The sequence below is a fragment of the Triticum urartu genome, chromosome 3A (assembly GCF_056163025.1).
Source record: "Triticum urartu cultivar PI428250 chromosome 3A, HENAU_Tu73, whole genome shotgun sequence".
NCBI classification, from domain to species: Eukaryota; Viridiplantae; Streptophyta; class Magnoliopsida; order Poales; family Poaceae; genus Triticum; species Triticum urartu.
The window spans coordinates 31,988,666-32,007,587 of record NC_141875.1 but is presented as its reverse complement, the minus strand read 5'-3'; the positions used below and the strand labels follow the sequence as shown (position 1 = coordinate 32,007,587).

The 18,922-nt window shown below is 45.8% G+C and overlaps 1 long non-coding RNA gene across 2 annotated transcripts; it reads left to right on the top strand.

Annotated features, from left to right (window-relative positions):
* The first annotated feature begins 9,549 nt into the window (after positions 1-9,549).
* On the top strand, positions 9,550-17,332 carry LOC125542490 (uncharacterized). 2 transcript variants are annotated; one of them, XR_007297933.2, is made up of 5 exons: positions 9,550-9,965; positions 16,162-16,236; positions 16,337-16,413; positions 16,495-16,801; positions 16,879-17,332. It is a non-coding gene; the product is annotated as an uncharacterized LOC125542490 (long non-coding RNA). The 2 variants fall into 2 exon arrangements; XR_007297932.2 differs by having other exon boundaries at positions 16,337-16,801.
* Positions 17,333-18,922: the final 1,590 nt, after the last annotated feature.

The window sequence follows — 18,922 nt, the reverse complement described above, 5'->3', positions numbered from 1 at the left end:
ATTGTGGGGATGCATCTACATGTGTACACGATATGTGTGGAAGTGGAGTAATATTTCCGGGCATCTTCAGTTTTTGGTTAATTTGACGTGATGGTGGAGATTTTAATTTTTGCACCCTCCCAAAGCTCCATATTACATGTGGTTTTCTGCTGTGTAGAAAAAGCATGGGAGCTAGATACTATTTTATTTAGCAACTTGGATGTTGATGTATTGGTTAATTTATGGTAAAATGTTCTTGATGCATGTAGTACAATATGGTGGCTATCCATAACCCACATGAATGAGTAAAACTGGCTTAGTGTAAAAAAAAAATCCATATTGTCTAGAAGATATGCATGAACAATATACTTATGGTATGTACTGTGTTAAAATTACTCCATTTTTATTTACTCTGCATATTAGAGTTGACTGAAGTCAAACTTCGTAAAGTTTGACCAAGTTTATAGAAAAAAGTACAAATATTTACTATAACAAACCTATATGATACATCCGATAATAGATCTAATAGTATTGATTTGTTATTGTATATGTTAATATTTTTGTTTACAAATTTTATCAAAATTTATAAAGCTTGACTTTGACTAAAACTAATACGTGAACTAAATAAAATAGAGGGAGTACCATGCATAATTAATACACTGGCTCTATTCCCAAAATAATGTGTAGTCAAGTTCTTTATCATTGACAACAAAAACCTAAAAAAACTATACTATTTGAATTCCTTAGCTACAATTGTATCATTGATTTCTCACAATAATACTTCTGTGCAACCTAAAAGAAAATGTCTACCAATCCAAAATAATAGTTTGCTAGTCTTTTCTAATTATTTATGTGCATATTCGTATGCATATTTTTGGTCAAAGTCGCTCATTCGAGAATGTGGAAAACCTAAACATCATCTGTTTTAGTAAACACATATTGGTTTTCTCATATTTCCTTTCTTCTTGTTTGTCATGTACTTTGTACTTTCTTACTAGGACCTTTTGTTGATCTTCATGATCTAGAAAGGACATGCTTTATTCACACCGTCATATTCATACTATATACCATCGACGAATCAAACACTATTGAATCTTCTTAAATCAAATCAATACCACATGTCATCAACGGGCTAATTTAGTTCTTGTAATATGGTTATTGTTCTAGCGTTCACAATTTTTGAAGTTACTATATAAATAAAATAAGTTTACTTGCTTGAGTTTATCGTGCCGCCAAGCAAAGAAAAGCATCAATGCTGAAAAGAACACCTTACAAAGAAAAAGGAAATCCCAGGCCATTAAAAAAGGATCTGCCTCGTGGCAGGATCCGACTACAAACATTATGGCATGTAACCAAAAACTAGAACTAAATCTACTTTGTAGAATATTTCATTAGCGTGAGTCAGCTTTTCACGTGTACATTTATGCTTGGACAATTAAGATAAGAACATAAATTCTATTATCTGGTCAACCCATTCAGCCCTTTTTAATTTGGATTTTTCCAATGTTGGACATGATCCTCTCGGTTGGCTAGGGATTATGTATATACCAGTACATAAGGATTAACTGAGCCTAATCCAACTCTGAAAAATATTGGTGGTTGCAAAGGGAGTGTGAATCTTGGTTGGAGTTTTAATCACAAAACTAAATGAATTGTTGTAAAAGCCAAAACTCTTGTTAACTGAGGGATACTTTTTCTGTAATGGGATAGCCTTAATTTGGAGTCATGGCACACCGTCTGTTTTTTTTACAGGGTACAATCGAAGTCACTCACATACACTCATCCCTATAAACACACGCACTCATCCCTATGAACGCACACACTTACACCCCAGCCTTATGAGCACCTTCGAGAGACTGTGCTGGCATAGCATCTTGAGATTGACAAAGTCGTCATAGGTGTCTCGTAGTTGACGGAAATGTCTACTCCCATTGAACGAACATCGCTGGAAAGTCTGAAATAAATCCAAGAAAATGCGAGCACCAATGTCAAGTATAGGACTTGAATTCTGGTGGGTTGTGGACACTATTATCCTCCTAACCCTCCAACCACAAGTTGGTTTGCACACGCCGTCTGTTTGGTAAATCGGTCTTAGAGCTTTACTAATTATTTTATTTGATAGTTGTTCCTTTTCCACACATATGATTTGTCTACACAATATAATTAGATGCTAAAATGGTCTTTGCAACGATACAAACTGTTTTTTCCACACATATGCTATCTCATTTGATGTGCACGTGTATGAAGAAAGTCAAGGATTGTGTCGTCATCAAGGAATAGGTATGCATGTAACGTCACCCTTTTTCTTGAGTTTGATTGTCAGTTTTTTTTAGGCAACTATTGTTTGCAATTTCACAAGCAAGTGATGGACTAAGTTGCAAAAACTTCTACTCATGGAGCCAAAAAATGTGTGCAAATGTTACCAAGACAAAAGGAAGCATATTTAATTTCTCAAAAAGTAAGGGAAGCTTTATGTTCTTGTGGCCAATACTAGTATTGGGTATGATAACTTTTTGCATGCACTGAACTTAACGCTTCGCCCTGTCCCCCGCGTCGCCGCTCTGGCGACACGGGCGGAATCCAATCCCGAGCCGCCGGTCACCTTCCTCGTCCCTCCCCTCTCCGCCGCCGTCGCCGGAGGATGCCGCCGGTCTAAGCCCGCGTGGCGGACGGCGGCGGCGGAGGCGCTCTTCTCGCCTGGCGGCTCTCGGCGGGGAGGCTCGGCCCCCTTCGCGCTGCATGGATGCGCGTGGCCGGCAGGCTTGCGCCGGCGCTCCTCTCCGGCTAGGCAGGGTTGGGTGGCGCCCCCTTCTTCTCCGGTGCCTGGAGCGTCCTCCTCGCGTTCAGCTCCGAGCCGGCATCTGGCGGCCCTCTCGGCGATCCATCGACGGCGGCTCGCCAGATCTGGCTGAGTGCGGCCGGATCCGGCTCTCCCACGGCGGTGGGCAGCTGTGCCTGCTGGGTTCTCCGGCTGGCGGCTGAGGTGTGGCTAGGCAGTGCGGCTATGGTGCGGGCTGCGTTTCGGGTTTGACTCGGCAGCTCGTCCAGGAGGATTCGGGACGGGGTGGCAGCCCTCCCCCCGGTTCTGGTGTTGCATCGAGGATCTGCGATTTCGTGGCAATGCAGCTCAAGGTGGGTGCCAGATCTGCTGGCTATGGATGCGGTTGCCGGGGCGGCAACCCTGGATTTTGTGGTGGCGGCTTCGGCCAGGGGGACGGTGCGTGCCTGGACGTGGCGGATCGGGGGATCCCGTGGCCAGTTGGAGTCAGACGGCGTGCCGCGGTGCTCTACGAGGTCTGGTGGGCGGCAGTTTGTGGCCGGCCGGTTCGGGCAGTTGGTGGACGAGCTTCACCGGGGAAGAAATCCTATCTCCGGCCTTTGCCGGATGCGGCGGTGGCGACGCCCGCGGGCGCCGCTCTCTTTCTTGGAAGCTTCGCTGCAGTGTGCTGCCTCTCCCCTCTTCCCGTGGCCTTGGCTCTGGAGGGAAACCTCTGATCCGCGGGATCAGGCGATGAAGGCGCCTTCACATCTTCTTCCTCCTTGGGGGCATCGTCTTGGAGCCGGTTACAACTAGAGACCAGTGGTTGACGGCATCTTCGCCGCGGTGGTTGGCGGTATCTTCGCCGCGTGGTTTGCTGAGGAGGCTGTTTCGGGGGCACTGATTTCTGTATGGCAACGATGACGGCGTCGAGAGGAGCTTCGGTCGCGGCTCGGGCTTTCGTAGTCGGATCTTCCCGGCGTGTCCGAGGTGCTCTTCCGTGGGTTGCCTGGTTGTTTTGAAGTCGGAGGTGCGGTTGAGCGAGTCCAGGCGGCGACGATGACAGGCACTCGGTGGTCGTTTGCGGTGAGCACAATCGGCGCAAATCCTGCATATTTCCCTCGTGATGCTCGTCGTCAAAGTCGGAGCTGTCGGTTATTTATGTGTGTGGCCATCTGTTGGCATGTGCCATCGTGGCTTGTGTAGCTGTCCTGCAGCTCTGTGTTCCATGTCGGTGCCCAGGTTGGCTGGTGGTGCCCATTTTGTGGGCTGGATGGTGGCGGTTTTAGCCCGGTTTTCCGTCAATTAATCGGGCAATTTTTCTTTTTCTTAATCAATGAAAATGGTAAATCTTTTGCTTTGTTTTAGAAACTATATACTAGTATTGGGTTTGACGACTTAACGAAGTGGAGATAGGTCAACTAACTCAATTAACTAATTATAAGGTGAGTGAGAGAGAAGAAGGTTCTTAGAAAGAGAGACTCAAAGAGATGCGCCGAGGATTGTGAGCACCAAAAAAGTCTACTAAATTCTTTGGTTGTATATGCATGACCAGACGACCTTACGTCTCCGTGCATACCCTTTATTAATAAAGTTTGATATGTTATAAATAACCTATGAAAAAGCACCATCATACATTTTTCTCTATCTTTATCTGAACAAAAAACCTGTGGCTCATGTGAATGCAGAGTGTTTTAAGAGGTTGTGAAGTGCTGGAAGAGTGTTTGCACGGCGAAGTTCTTTTCTAGATGACGGAACAGTAGATAATGAGCACATCCAATTTTGTTCGGAAAAATATATGTATGGGATTTTCAGAAAACATAGATGGACAAAACCGCCCTTGATTTTTCCATGGGTTGGAGACTTGGAATTGCCGGCGGCGTCTAGGAGTTTTGTCCTTGCCCGGCCCGGTGAGCAAGCAAGTGTGTGGGCCTAAATTTGATAGCCGAGCAGCAAGCAAGGTGGTGGGCAAGTGGCCGAGGGGACAGGCCAGCTGAGAGCTCACCTAGATCCCAGCCGAGTCCATTGCATGCACTCCCCTGCAGTAAAGCACCCGGACCCATCATATGCAGTACGTCTCTCCTTTTGTCGTCTCCCGTCGACCGCAGGAAACCCAAAAAAAAAAACACCAAAAAATGGTATGAGAAAAATGGGCCTCAGTATTTCCCCAGATCATGATGGCACGCTGAATGTCGGATGTGGTGGATTCTAAGGGTATCTTCAACGCCGACCCGCAAAAATCTCCAGTATATGTCTGTTTTTATGTTCGAACATGGTTCGTGAACATGATGTCGAAGTGAGCCATCCAATCTAATCACAAAGTATCCGGTGGAAGGAGAAACATATGTGAGGACGATGCATGTGGTGGGCTATTTATGGTGTGGTATCCAGTTGGGAGGAGAGGGGGGCATGCATGTGCCGAGAGAGAAGAGAGGACGACCACCTGGAGGCTTTTGGTTGGTCAAATGAATGTCCATACTTCGGTATAGCTTTTCCATGTTTGTCTTCGTTTTGTCGAGAAATGGATGTTTAAACTGCCTCGTAGACCGATGTAGAACCATATTGGATTACAAAAGTGAACATAAATGTCTAATCAAATATATATACCGGAGTCTCCCTGGAGATGCCCTAAGACGAGTTCAATGCCAACCTCGAAGACTGGCTCGCTAAGTTCCTGGCGCCACAAGAAAGAATCCCTGAGAATTCTGCTCATCCAAATAATCGAATTAAGTGCCAAAGCTATTACAGCTCTTATCTTCAAAAGCTAGCCCGGCCTGAAATCGAAGGTTAGAAAGCGCCATGGTGAGTGGCGGAGGTCGCCGGATTGGCCAACGCCGGGGAGCTCTGGCTGACGTAGCCGGAATCACGTATGTCAGGGTGATGATGGCTAGGGACGCAGCGGGTAGCCAGCTCGTTCTCCGGCTCTGTTTTGGAGATAATGCCACTCGTTTTAAAGTTTGCTTTCTCAGGAATTGGACATTCAAATTCTCAGTTGCCTCAAGAGACGTGAGCTTTAAAATATACATTGGTGACAACATTGCAAATGATTCCTTCAAACCGAAAGTCCCTTCTGCTCCCGAGCTGATGAAAGTAAAATCGAAAAAACCATGAAAACTAATCAACACGTTCTGATTTATTTATTTGGTAAACTTTGACAAATGTTTTGAGTGCTTGTAAAATTTTAACCTGAAATGACATTCGTAGAAGCCATACATGGCAAAACAATCAAAACCAACACTCGAAAATGGTTTTATAAAGATAGCATTTTTGGAGCATCGGTTTTTTCATGAATTCCATGAATGTCATTTCATGATAATTTTTTGCAAGAACAGAAAACATTTATCAAAGTATCAGTATTTCTTGAATTCTTTTACTATTTCTTTCAATTTTACTGTTCATTAGGGAGCATTTCAGCTCCGGGGATCAAACTTAATTTTTTTTCCTTTCGGGCGACGGAGGGCCTGATTTCAGAAAGAATATGGGCTTTTCTGCAAGGAACAAGATGAAGAATGGAGTATTGTTTCACGATCAAACAAAGCAGAAAAAAATCATTTGGGGAAGGAAAATGATTCGTGCCGGCCGACCGACTAGGAATTGCACTAGTCGCTTTGTTCGCCCATAGCTCGCCCACTCTATTTGTTAGAGTTGTGTCGAATATTATTGTACAAGTTAGGTTACAAGTTGGACTTGATTTTGAACTGTGTGTAGACAAGATATGAGTCGTGTCCAAGTAGGACACTTGTATCCTAGACCTCTCATATATAGCGGCAGTAGACACACGATGTAACCTATGCCAACATAATAGCACAGGCACGCGGGGGAGCCGGCGGCGTGTGCCGGCGCCCGGGCGGGCGGGGTGCGGTATTGTAGCGGTGTCATGGGGAGTAGCATCCGTAGTCAGGCCCTGGGGATGTAGCCACGATGGTGAACCTTGTTAACAAATCTCGGTGTCGTGTTCGTGTGATTGCTTGATCTTCGGATGATCAACAGAGCGCCTCGGATTATTCTAACACTATTCCCCCTTCATGCGAGTAATGTGTGCATGTGGGGTCCACCACCACTCATCTTATCCCTCCACACATGTGGGGAGATGCATATATGTCCTTCAATCAACCACCTCGCACCATGTCGGAGCTAAATCCAGCAGATACCACGATACGGTACAAACAGTTGAGGAAGAGAAAGTGTATGCGATGGTCTGATTACCACACATGATTTCTTCAAAAGACATGACAGGTATAATGTAACGATCACACATGATAAGGAAGTTAGAACTCATCTGCATCGAACAAAAGGATAGCAAACGATTTTCCGTCAAATAGCCCAACAGATATTCTTTCAACCACACATGTTTCACAAAATGTCGTCATGAGTGAGTGCGAACGCTATCATACACGACTGCGGTAGAACGTGCATGTTGTTTGCGCTTGTTGTCCAGATGGAGCCCCGCCCCCTCCCCAAATCGCCAACCCACTCAAGCACATGGTTCAGGAAACTGTGCGATTGGGGGTCCGAACCGTGTGCACAGCCCCACCAACTACTATTGTGAAAATCAACATGAAAATGAAGAACAACTTCCCTAGTCATGTAATGTAAAATCAATGTTAAAGATATTGTTTATCGTTAGAGTCTTGGTCAGTTGGGAATTAGAGATTAATCGAAAATCGGTCAATTAATTGATTTTATCGATCAACTATTTATCGGCCATTTTTTGCAAATCCCGGTTCTCAACACTAAAATATGCTACATTCAACACCAAAAAATATTTGACATAAGTGTTACCTTGATTGCTTGCCTTTGAATCCTCGTATAATGACAAACAAAATAGGACAAAGTTCATATTGCATAACAAGGTCCACAAACACACAAATAAGCATAGTTTTTGCAAACGCAATGCTAGGAATAGGCCTAATTTGTCGGTAGATTCCCAATAAATCGCTTGTTAGAGCGATAATCGGCCCAAATTATAAATAATGAAGATAAGGCATAATCTTATCGGTCACCACCCGAGTAGCGATAAATCGGTCTTACCAAGATCTTCCCTCTCATACACATTCTCTATAGCCTCCTCGTCAGTAAGATTTCTGAAGAAACGATCCATCGTCAACCGAATCAATTCAAGGGAGAAGTGCAGCGGCCATAACCTCGACCGAAATGAAGACCTTTACCTGACAGCACAACCAGAGAAACCGCATCGCTTTGGGTGGGTGGTCCCTTCACCGGGAACCCCCTTTTAACCCTCACCGCCAGCAGAAGCTATAGCCCATGAACTAGTAGATTGCGACCGTAAAAGCGGTTGGCCGCCATCATATTGGTGCATGCCACACAATCGTTGACATGTGGTCTGTTGATAATGTAATATGTTGTCAAATAAGGAATTCTCTCTCATATTCTTCTTAGAGGTTTCTCTCTAAATTCTTTGCAAGCTGGTTTTTCTCTATGATGTTTGCCACTGCAACCCGGCCGGCAATGTCCCGCCCGCGCACCAGACAGTACTTGGCCTCACCTCAGGGAGCCGGTTAATGGGCTGACCTAGTACCTCCCGTCAGGTTAACGTCATGCACATTTGTTCCTTTTTTATATTTTGAAAATTCAAATGTTACTGATTACATTTAAAATATGTGAGTCTTTTTTAATACATATATTTCGAAACTTAAATTTATTATTTTCCCAAAAACTGGGATTTTGAAAAAAAATTAAAGCAGTGAATGTTAGTTTGAAAAAAATGTGATAGTGTTAAAAAATATTTTTAACGAAAAATGTTCATGTGTTTCAAGAAAATGTAAGTGACATTATAAACACAAAGTTAATCATGTATTTAAAAAATGTTAAATGCATGTAAAAATTGTCCTTGAAGTACACGAAAAATGTACAACATGTATAAAAAGTAGTCACTAAAATATATATTGAAAACATATTAATAATGTATTTAATTTTTTATAAAGGTATTAAAAATATTACTGATGTATACGATAAATTTAAAACGTGCATGAAAAATTAGAAATAAAAAATTATATCTGAAGAAAAATGTTTATAATGTATCTTATAAATCTAAAAAAGTGTATAAAAATGTTTCCTTCTTTTTAACACTGTACAGACGGAGACGCTCATGCATACGTGTGTAATTTGATCTCTATGAATGCACACACGCACACCCTATCCCTATGAGCATCTATTTCTAAAAAAAACCTATGGGCACCTCCGTGAGACTGAGCCGACACATCATCTTGAGATTGAGGAAGTTGCCATAAACTCTTGCGTAGTCGACAAGAACGTTTCTCCTCTCACTGAACGCACATCATCGAAAGGCCTGAAATAAATTCATAAAATATGTCCACCAATGCTATGTCCTAGTGGGTTGGTTCCACCACAAGAAAATGTTTCTGTTGTGTGAAAAATGAACAAGGTATGAAAAAATAAACATTAACATATATTAAATAATGTTATTGGTGTATTTAAAAACGTTAAAATGTGTATAAAAATGCTTCTGATGTGTAGAAAAAAATTATATTGGGCATGAAAAATGTAGACACGTGCTGAAAAAAGAAAAAGAACAGATAAAGTGGATTTTTTTTGAAAACCCCCTATGAAAAAACGGAAAGAAAAAACCAACAGAAGAACAAAGAAAACCAAAGAAATAAAAAGGAAAAAAAAGGAAAATTGAAAAACGAAAGAACCAGAAAACCTAACGAAAACCCTAGAAAAATCGTGCTACAACAGTGGAAAATCGAAAAGTCTTTGCGCCGCAACCCTCGTCCTAATGGGCTATACCTACCCACAAGCCCAACTCATCCATTACCGCTGGCGCCACCGTGCCCACCCTAGCTTTGCCTCTGCCTAACGCCGCCGCCTCACCTTCCTCAGCGCCGCCGGCCGTGTCCTCCATTAGCGCCACCGCCCCTCGACGGTCGCCTGCTCCACCGCCTTCACCTTCCAACTCGACCTTGCTGGCCACGCAACAGCTTCTAAAGCCACCCCTTCCAGTGGAGCCACCGCCACCGCCGCCGCCGCCGCCTTGCCCTTACGGTGGCCACCTATTCGCCGGAATAATTAGTGGTGAGAATGGGACACTCAATCGCGTCTTCCAGTATGTCTGCCCTTCGATCTGGCGCACGGTGAGCCCGGGACGAACCTAGCTTCATGGCTCCCCTTGCCTGCCGGGGTTCCTCCACCTTGCTACTCCGATGAGTTGTGTTCGGCCTCAGCTCCATTCCGGGCCGCCCTACCGGTAAGTAGGACCAAATTTCTGTACCTGTCAATGTGCTAGTTCGCCTGTGTGATATACTTCGTGCCTTGTGCTGATATAGTTCCTAGATGTAGACATGCCCGCAGAATACTAGATGTTGCTTAAGCTTCAATTGACCTTAAGCGGATCTCTGGTAGATAGTCTAATTTGATCCTCCATATCTTCATATAGACCACATAATAATCTATAAAGGGTCCTCTGTATCTCTTTCATCTCCAACATATATTCTGAATTTCATCCTCTATATTCTCTCTTTAATATTTGAATAATCTCCCATAGCTAACATTTAAGTTGAAATGGCTAAAATAAGTCAGTTCCATTTGTACAAAATCAAGTTGTAAATTATGAGTCATAACAATGACAAAAGAAAAACATTGAAACATATGTATATCTGTGCAAGAAGCACAACAATAGAATCCAACAAGGAGCTTCACATCCATATCATAATCAAGTAGCTAGCTTGCTAGTTCCTCTTGAAAAGAAACTCCTACGGCTGCCATGCAGTTCATGTTCTTGGCATCACCGCAGGAACGGCAAAACCCCCTGACGTGGATGCGGTTAGCGCACAGCTACAGCCAGGCCGCCTGGCTGCTCTTCCGACGCGGCAAAACTTAGTTATACAGAATATCAGTGATATTCTGTTACGCCTTTCCATACATAGCGCCTGCCGTAATTAGGAAAATCAGGTCATTATGGTTAGGATTCTAATTGGGATTATTTCCCTGCGTGTCTTGTGTAATGAGATATCAGGAATGTGTTTCTTGTGTATATATATGAGATATCAGGGAAGTCACGATTGGGGTCTCTATTCTAAAACTTCCATGGTATCAGCTGTTTGATCGAAACACTTCACCTTGAACTCTCTTGTTGGCTCCCTCCCAGGTGACGCCTTCTTCTCCTTACCATACTAAGCAGCCACCATGCCCTCTTCCCCACCATAATCGACATCAAGGGTGATGCTCGCAATCCCCTCGACGCCCTCTCGACCTTCATCACATGGGATGTTCGTCTGGTGATCTTCCCGGCTCGGGCTCTTGCTAGCTCGGCCTGCCTGGGACTCGGTTTCCCATGAACCGCTCTTGACTTCGCCTCTTGGTAGAAGCATTGCGCCCATTGGGGTGATGGGGGGGGGGGTCCCCTCCCTATGCTCCAAGAGTTTGTGTTGATCTCGGTATGACAGTAGTTTTGGCTTGGCGTAGGCAACTCGTCATCCGGATGGTGTAGTCTTGCCCTTGTCCTCTATTATCCCCATTCCTTATGGACTTGTGATGGTTTTTTCTTCCTTGGGAGGCGGTTCCTCGCCTTCCTTCCTCGGGTGGCTCGGTTCTGGCGGCCCGGGCTTCCTTCCATAGACGTCATCCTTTGTGCAGAACATGAACAATGTCATGGGGGACTGGGGGTCCCCGTTCTGCCATCGCCAAGTCCTCGGGCCATCCCTCCATGAACGAGGTGGAGGAGAAAGCTTGGGGATCTTCTGTTCCACGCTAGCGGAAAGGAATCCAAAATGCCTTTTGCGTACATTGAGGCAAGCCACCGGGCGACCGTGGAGGAAAGACGTCACGCGGGCTCTCTTGGATGGAATTTTTCGAAGAAGAGTTTCACCGCTCCATCTTCAGTGCGGTGGGTGCTGCTTGCATGCCAGCGGCCTGGGCGTTCGTCACCTTTGTGGAATGATTCATCGACTTGGAGCTCGAAGTTGCTCCGGGTGCCACTCCACCGCACGACGCGTTCGAGCGCGTTCAGCGCGCAAGGGATGTCTTCTCCTCCATCGGGGCAGAAAGGGTTGAGGGGCGCTCGTGGTGGAGATGGTGCTCTAGAGGGTGAGGCGAGTGTGCCTCTCGCCTTTACCGAAGGAAGAGACGGTTAAGGGGGATGAGGCTAACTCCTCGCCCTCACGGCCCTCCTCCCTCGCCTTCAGTAGAAGAGAAGAAGAGGGGACGAGGGTCATTGGATGTGTAATAGTTGGGAGAATTTGGCTTTTAACTGATTGCTCTTGCATTAATGAATCTCTTGTCCTTTCACTCCCATTTGCTCTTTGTTCCACCATCTGGTGACTGAATGGGTAGAGAGGGAGCACTGCGAGTCGAGAGTAGTCAGGCAAAAAGGTGAATGGAATGGGTTGCTTAGCGACGTCCACCCTGCTAGTTGAGACGCCGTGGCCAAAAGTTCTTAACAGGTAGGATAAGGTGATATCCAGTTTGCTTAGTTGGGGAATCTGGCTAGTGGCCTGTTGCGGGAGCATATTGTGAATTTCTTCGGAGTACCAAGTGGCGGTTGATAGGCCGAGAAAGTCTTGGATGGGCTTCCCTGGATGATTCAACGATGGATGTTGCTCCTGTTATTGTGGAGACTTGGTCTCCCTTTCTTGGGACGTCGCCCGGGTGGTCGGTCCCTTTATCTTTGTCGAAACTGGGGCATGCTTGACGTCTTCTTTGTCTCAAGACCCGGTGCTCCCGATCATTGGCTAGCTCGTGCTTCACGTGTTTTACCTCATCACTCCTCGCCAAAAGTCAAAGACACAACTTCACGTGTTTTACCTCGCCACTCACCAAAAGTCGAAGACACAACTTCTCGAGTCGAGCCCCGTCAGTCCTGCCGGTCGACGATTGGGATTCTTAGAACGTCAGTCTCGGGGCATCCCCGCATCCACCTTCCCCCTTTGACCCCGTCGAGCATTCGGTCACGGTCGGGCTCTGGGGCCAGCAAGTATTGGAACGCCGGGCAAGTCTGGGCGTATGGAGCTGACTACCGGTGATGGGCCAGACACAAACTGTCCCAACTGATGGTGCTCCTTATTCGAGGAACGGGTGTTGTGTCCTTGTGCGACGATTACTCCCTTAGGGCCAGACATCCAGAGCTGAAGACGTGCGTAGCAAGGGGCGTCCAAGAACAACATAGTACAATGTGTACTTCAAAATGCAACCCATTGGTTCGTCGGTTGTCTGGTGAGCTGAAGGTGATCGGGAGGTTAACCCTCCCCAGGGCTTGGGATCGATGTGCGCAGATAACCTTGTTGATGGGAGAGCGTACTCGCTCAACGCCGGAGTGGGAGACTTGTAAGTTGTCCTGCACTCCGCCATGGATGATGTTGACGACGCTCCCTTCAATCCATTAGCACCTTCGGGATTGTAGCCCCGAAGATGAGGGGCAAAATGCCAAGAGGTGGCATGACCCATGTGAATCCAATCAGTGCCTTTGGGATCGGACACCTTGGTCACCTTAAGAATTGTGCCGAAGTGGGCTCGGGCACTAGAAGTTGGGGCTTGGGAGCTCGCCGCCACGCTTGCTCCTCGCTGCGCTTCGATCCTCGCTAATGGCCTTGTTGCCTCCTGTAAAGCTGTCCACGGGCAGTAGGGGTCCTGTTCGTTGTTGTTTAGGGCGAATGCTTTGGCTCGGTACTCCTCCTTGTGCGCTGCCAAAGGAGACGACACTCCTCGGTCTTGTGCCATCGAGCTTGCATGTTCCGCCCACTACTCGACGAGCTGTTCTGCCAAGGTTCTGCTTCTGAGGCTCTTGGGTCACGCCTTTGCTTTTTGACTTGCCCGAGCGTGGCTAGAGCTGTCGGGAGCAGCTTGACGGTGTTTCCACGCTGCTTTTGTAGGCGCCAGTCTTCTGATGCTCCCTTGCTTGACCAACACAATGGTGGTTTATTCTGTGGCGTGCCGACGTATGATGCGGCACCCCACCGCTTAGTGCCGTGAACATTGTCCGTGAAGGGGGTACATCTCCGCCATGGGCTAGTTAGGTATCTTGGGGCTTAAGTTCTTCCAATCCACAGATAGGATGGCTAGCCCATTTCTTCTCATCCCGCTTGGCACCAATCCGGACGGGCTCCAGGGAGTTTGGTTGCTTGAAGCTAGAGGCCTCACCGCAGGGCTCTTCGAAGGGTTGGAGGCATCCGGAGCTGTCGACCTTGAACCCGAGGGCACCAAAGCGGAAGATCTGACCTTCGGAGAAGAGGACCGTGTGGATCAGATCCTTGGTCGTGTCGGGGACAAGGTAGAGGGGGCCGAGGAAGAGTCTCCGGCTTGGTGTGAAGCCGGCTTGCGTGGATGGGGCCATTTCGATCTGCTGGGATTCGTTCTCCGCGCGTTGCCCCTACCCGGTGCACCAACTGTTGGAGTTTTCATTCTAGTAGTGCCGTCTGAAGGACAACTAGATAGTTCAGAGGGGCGCATGCGGGGAAGATCGGAAGGTAGAAGATATAGAGAGAAGAATTACCCCGGTTCAGGGCCTCCCTGGAAGGAAATACTCTACTCCTGCTCTTGGTGGTTGATCTATTGGCCTAGAGCTCATTCGCTGGTGAGCTGTCCTTGCGCGCGCGCCCGGGGGGGGGGGGGGGATGGGGCTACGGGCTAGATCTCCCTCCCTCCACCTTATATACCGACGGGGTTAGGGTTACATATCTGAACCCGGGATGGGTCCTCGGGTGGCTTTACATCTTGGACTTTTCCGTCCTGGCTCCACTTTCCCGGGTCGGTGCAAGCCGAGGTGGTGGTGGTGGGGGGGGGGGGGGGGGTCGATCTCCCTCCCTCCACCTTATATACCGACGAGGTTAGGGTTACATATCTGGACTCGGGATGGGTCCTCGGGTGGCTTTACATCTTGGACCTCTTCGTCCTGGCTCCACTTTCCTGGGTCGGTGGAAGCTGGATTGTCTATGTATTTGGGGAAGGATTATACTAGGCAAGCCGACGTATGATGCGGCACCCCACCGCTTGGTGCCGTGAACATTGTCCATGAAGGGGGTACATCTCCGCCATGGGTCAGTTAGGTATTTTGGGGCTTAAGTTCTTCCAATCCCCGGGCAGCATGGCTAGCCCGTTTCTTCTCATCCCGCTTGGCACCAACCCGGCCGGGCTCCAGGGAGGTTGGTTGCTTGAAGCTAGAGGCCTCGCCGTAGGGCTTTTCGAAGGGGTGGAGGCATCCGGAGCCGTTGGCCTTGAACCCAAGGGCACCAAAGCAGAAGATCTGCCCTTCGGAGAAGAGGACCGGGTGGATCAGATCCTCGGCCGTGTCGGGGATGAGGCGGATGGGGCCGAGGAAGAGTCTCCGGCTTGGTGCGAAGCCGGCTCGTGCGGATGGGGCCATTTCAATCTGCGGGGTCGTTCTCCGTGTGTTGCCCCTACCCGGTGCACCAACATCTTGGACCTCTCCGTCCTGGCTCCACTTTCCTGTGTCGGTGGAAGCTGGGTTGTCTCCGTATCTGGGGAAGGATTGTACTAGGCAAGCTTTACCCCTGCATGGTGCAATTCAGAAAATTTAAACTAGGAAAGTTCTCTGTTCCACATCTTTTTGGTATCTTCAAATTATATGTAAGAACTAGCGTTTATGAAGCCACAGCATACAACATTTGGCAAACATGTGTAGTGGGTACTGTACCATGCAAATTTGTGTGGGCTGCTCATGCCACAGCGCATTGCAGGTTTTCAATAGTACGTAAATATGTCTAAACAAAATTGCTATTTTCTTTTTTATGCACTTGATGTGTCCATGTGTGTTGGTAATGTTCATTTCCTACCAGTTTCCATTTCTCTCTACTGCTAATATAATACCCTTAAAGTTATGCATTCAATTTACCTGCACTATATCTTCATCAGACGTTGTTTTGAAATGGATGGGACAGAGCGAGAAACTAGTTGCTAATCTTTCCCAAATGGACCGCGAAATGCTCCTTCAGTTATCTTCTCTGATGAAACTGATTCTTTATGTGGTACACATGGAAAAAGCAATAGAAGTGAACTATGGCGACTAGAACATCATGTACGGATGTAGGTGTATTTTTGCAGCCTATAATGTTGTGAACTGTTTCTGAATGTGCGTTCTGCTGCAGAACATGGCAACTAGACATGCTTAGTTTGAATTTTGTACTTAGGATGGTAAATGATTCCAATAGTTGAGAAATGGAGAAGTGATAGCCAGACATATTCGGTGTACAGATTATGGAGCCTAGCTTTTTCTACTTTACCACTACTGTTGCATGTTAAGAGGAAAAAAACATATTTCCATTTGATTTTGTCAAGCCGTTGTCCCATGGATTCCTCAGCACAGTGTTGGCTAATACTGGATCGGCTATTAGTTATAACACTGGATATCTGGTACCAAAAACAAGCAGTATAGATTCCTCACCAAAACAGTTTAGGCTAATAATTTTGCTTGTTTTCCTGTAACTGTCCAGGGTGTTGGCCATAGTGATGATAAAGTTCTTGTCTTTGTTCTTGCTGCTACGAGTATGCCATATGCTCTGGATCAGGTTTCTGAAGACTTGTCAAATACACAGTGCCATTTATGTTTATAAACATTCTTTCGATGTGTCTTGAACAGTGGCAATTGACATATACTCATTATTTCAGGCTGTGCGGCGACAGTTTGACAAGCGTATCCTACATTCCTTTACCTGACTCTGAAAGCAAGGCAGCATATGTTTAAGGTACTCAAGGAACATATGTGCAACACTACTTGAAAGAAGTTCTGTTCAGAAAGGTTGTCACAATCTTCGCAATCCACTCAGGTCCATCTTTGGGGATACAGCACACAGCTCATCGGAAAGTGATTTTGAGGTCTTGGGCCATGGGACAGATGGATTTTCTGGTTCCGGCATTGCTCTCTGTAACAGCACAAGTAGTTTCCGCACAATCCTGAGTTGTGTCTGTACAATGTGACATGTTTCTAGTTCTTGCTATTTGTTAACAGGTGAAAGATATCTTGTTTGAGCCCGTGCGTAAGACATGGGATGTAATGTTCTTTTAGACTGATGGTGGCACTGTCCAGACTACGATCCAGGAGCTTGCATCCAAAGGCACCTGATCGCTTCACAGGTAAGATACTATAGATTATATATCCTCCAAAAGGTCTCTGTGGAATTGAATCGCTATGGTGTATTGCTGGGTTGCAGATTCTTTCACCCCTGATCCCAGTGACTGATGTCAAGAAAGTCCTCGCTGGCAGAGGCCGACCGTTGGCAAGACGGACCTGGAAGTACACGAGAAGCTCAAGAAACAGTTCAGTGAAGAGGGTTGATTTGCTGCCAGTACTCTCTGAAGTCTCAATCCAACAAGTGTATTAAAGAGTAAGGATTCTTAAGGTGGGGAGTCCTTGTGCTGTAGCTTCATAGTAATTGTTTTCAGTCTCTCTGGCATCTAAAATTACTTTTTACTCTTTTCGACGGTGTGTGCCACATGAGTTTTGTGCCGGGCTACCTGCAACGATACCTGAATCATGTAAGCGCCACTTGACAGCTGAATTATACTTTGTCCTGTGGATTCAGTGGTACCTCCTGTAAACTTTTATGAATTGGTACCTTGTGGGGCTCAGCCTCAGGCGCGGACGCTAGTTACTAATTGGATCTACATTTAGTTGGTACGAGACTTGCAACAGTTGCAGCATCATTACTACATGTCGTACGCTCCCTGACGGGCTGCTGGAGCTTTCATTGGTCTGCTCATAAAAGCACACAGCTTAATTTTCTAGAAGGTCTTAATTGTCGTAAATTTCAACAGCTAATAAGATCAATGCTGGAAGTACACATATATGCTAGCCCCACGGAGGTATTCTTCTACCATTTCTTTCGATTATGAAGAAGATGAACGCATCCACGCAACCAAGAGTCCTCTAACGCGTGCTTGACGACGAGTGGAGTCGTGTCCTCACAGCTCTCGCCTAGCACATGTTTTCGCCGACTCTTCTTCCTTTAGGTGCGCATTTCGGAAGAACCAAAGCACTAGCAAATGGGCCAACGTATCCAATTGTGTTTGTATAAACAATAACTACAAAGCACAAAACACAAAAGAGGTTCATGCATGCATGTAAACGGGGTATGTCCTTCTCATCTAATAATCTAACTCCACTTGGCGATTCCAACTTGGAGCACCTTTCCATAGCTTTGGTAGGTTTCAAAACCTGCCAAGTGGACGGTCTCTCGTGGTGGGAAAAGAAAACCACGGCTAGCTAGTAGCTAATACCTCCTTGTTTTTCTCTCAGATGCCGCCGCTTTGATAACATGCCAAGATATTCCAGACACAAGTGGCATCAAACAAATTGAGGTACGTATCCCAGTTAATTAATCAATAAGATGCTGAGAACTCCAAGCGCGGAGAAGATGTACTATGTGATGATATTAATTTCCTTCATTATGAATAACCGTCAATATCACAATTATTTTGTGCATTTTACCCCCAAAAAATGCAACTTCATACATTCTATTTTACATATTAAGTACACCTATCTCCCCGCAAAAAGAAAAACAGGAAAGAAAAATTGTAGGTTCATCCATATCATTCTACAACACCTAGAAAAAAGAGTGTTGGTATTCTGCAAAAGTTTGAGTGTGAATTTGAAGCTTGTCCCTGCCTTTAGAAGCAGATTATGAGTTTATCTTGAGATGCACTTGTATCTTTTTATCAAAGATGTAGCATTTTTCTATATGTTAACCTTTTTACACAGAGAAAAGATGAGTGTGTAACACTTGTAGATTTAGCACTTGCTGGGCAATGATCGATGCAGCACTTGCAGATTGCCTGTTCATCTGTTGGCAGGCTGGGGCTACAAATTAGGTGCTTCTTGCCATGAATTGTTTTACCGGTGATATTTAGCACTTGCTGGGCCATGGTAATTTTTTTTATACTAGCAATATTGGGATGTCATAAAATAACTAATGAGATATACTGGAGATGATAACTAAGCATAATAGATTCTTTTAAGAGGTGTGTGGGAGAACATACTCATGGGAGTATATAAAAGGTGTCCATTTTATATTACGAGAATAGTTTCCATAACAACCATTTCATCTTTTACCCAACTAAGATATTTTTCTAAAGAATGCTAGTCAAAGCTAAGCTTTCATTCCACCGCAAAAAGAAAAAAAAAGTTTTGATTGCACGTTTTTCAGGAAGCCATCTGTTTGCCAAAGCTGAGTGAGTATTAGTGTTGCTAAAATAATA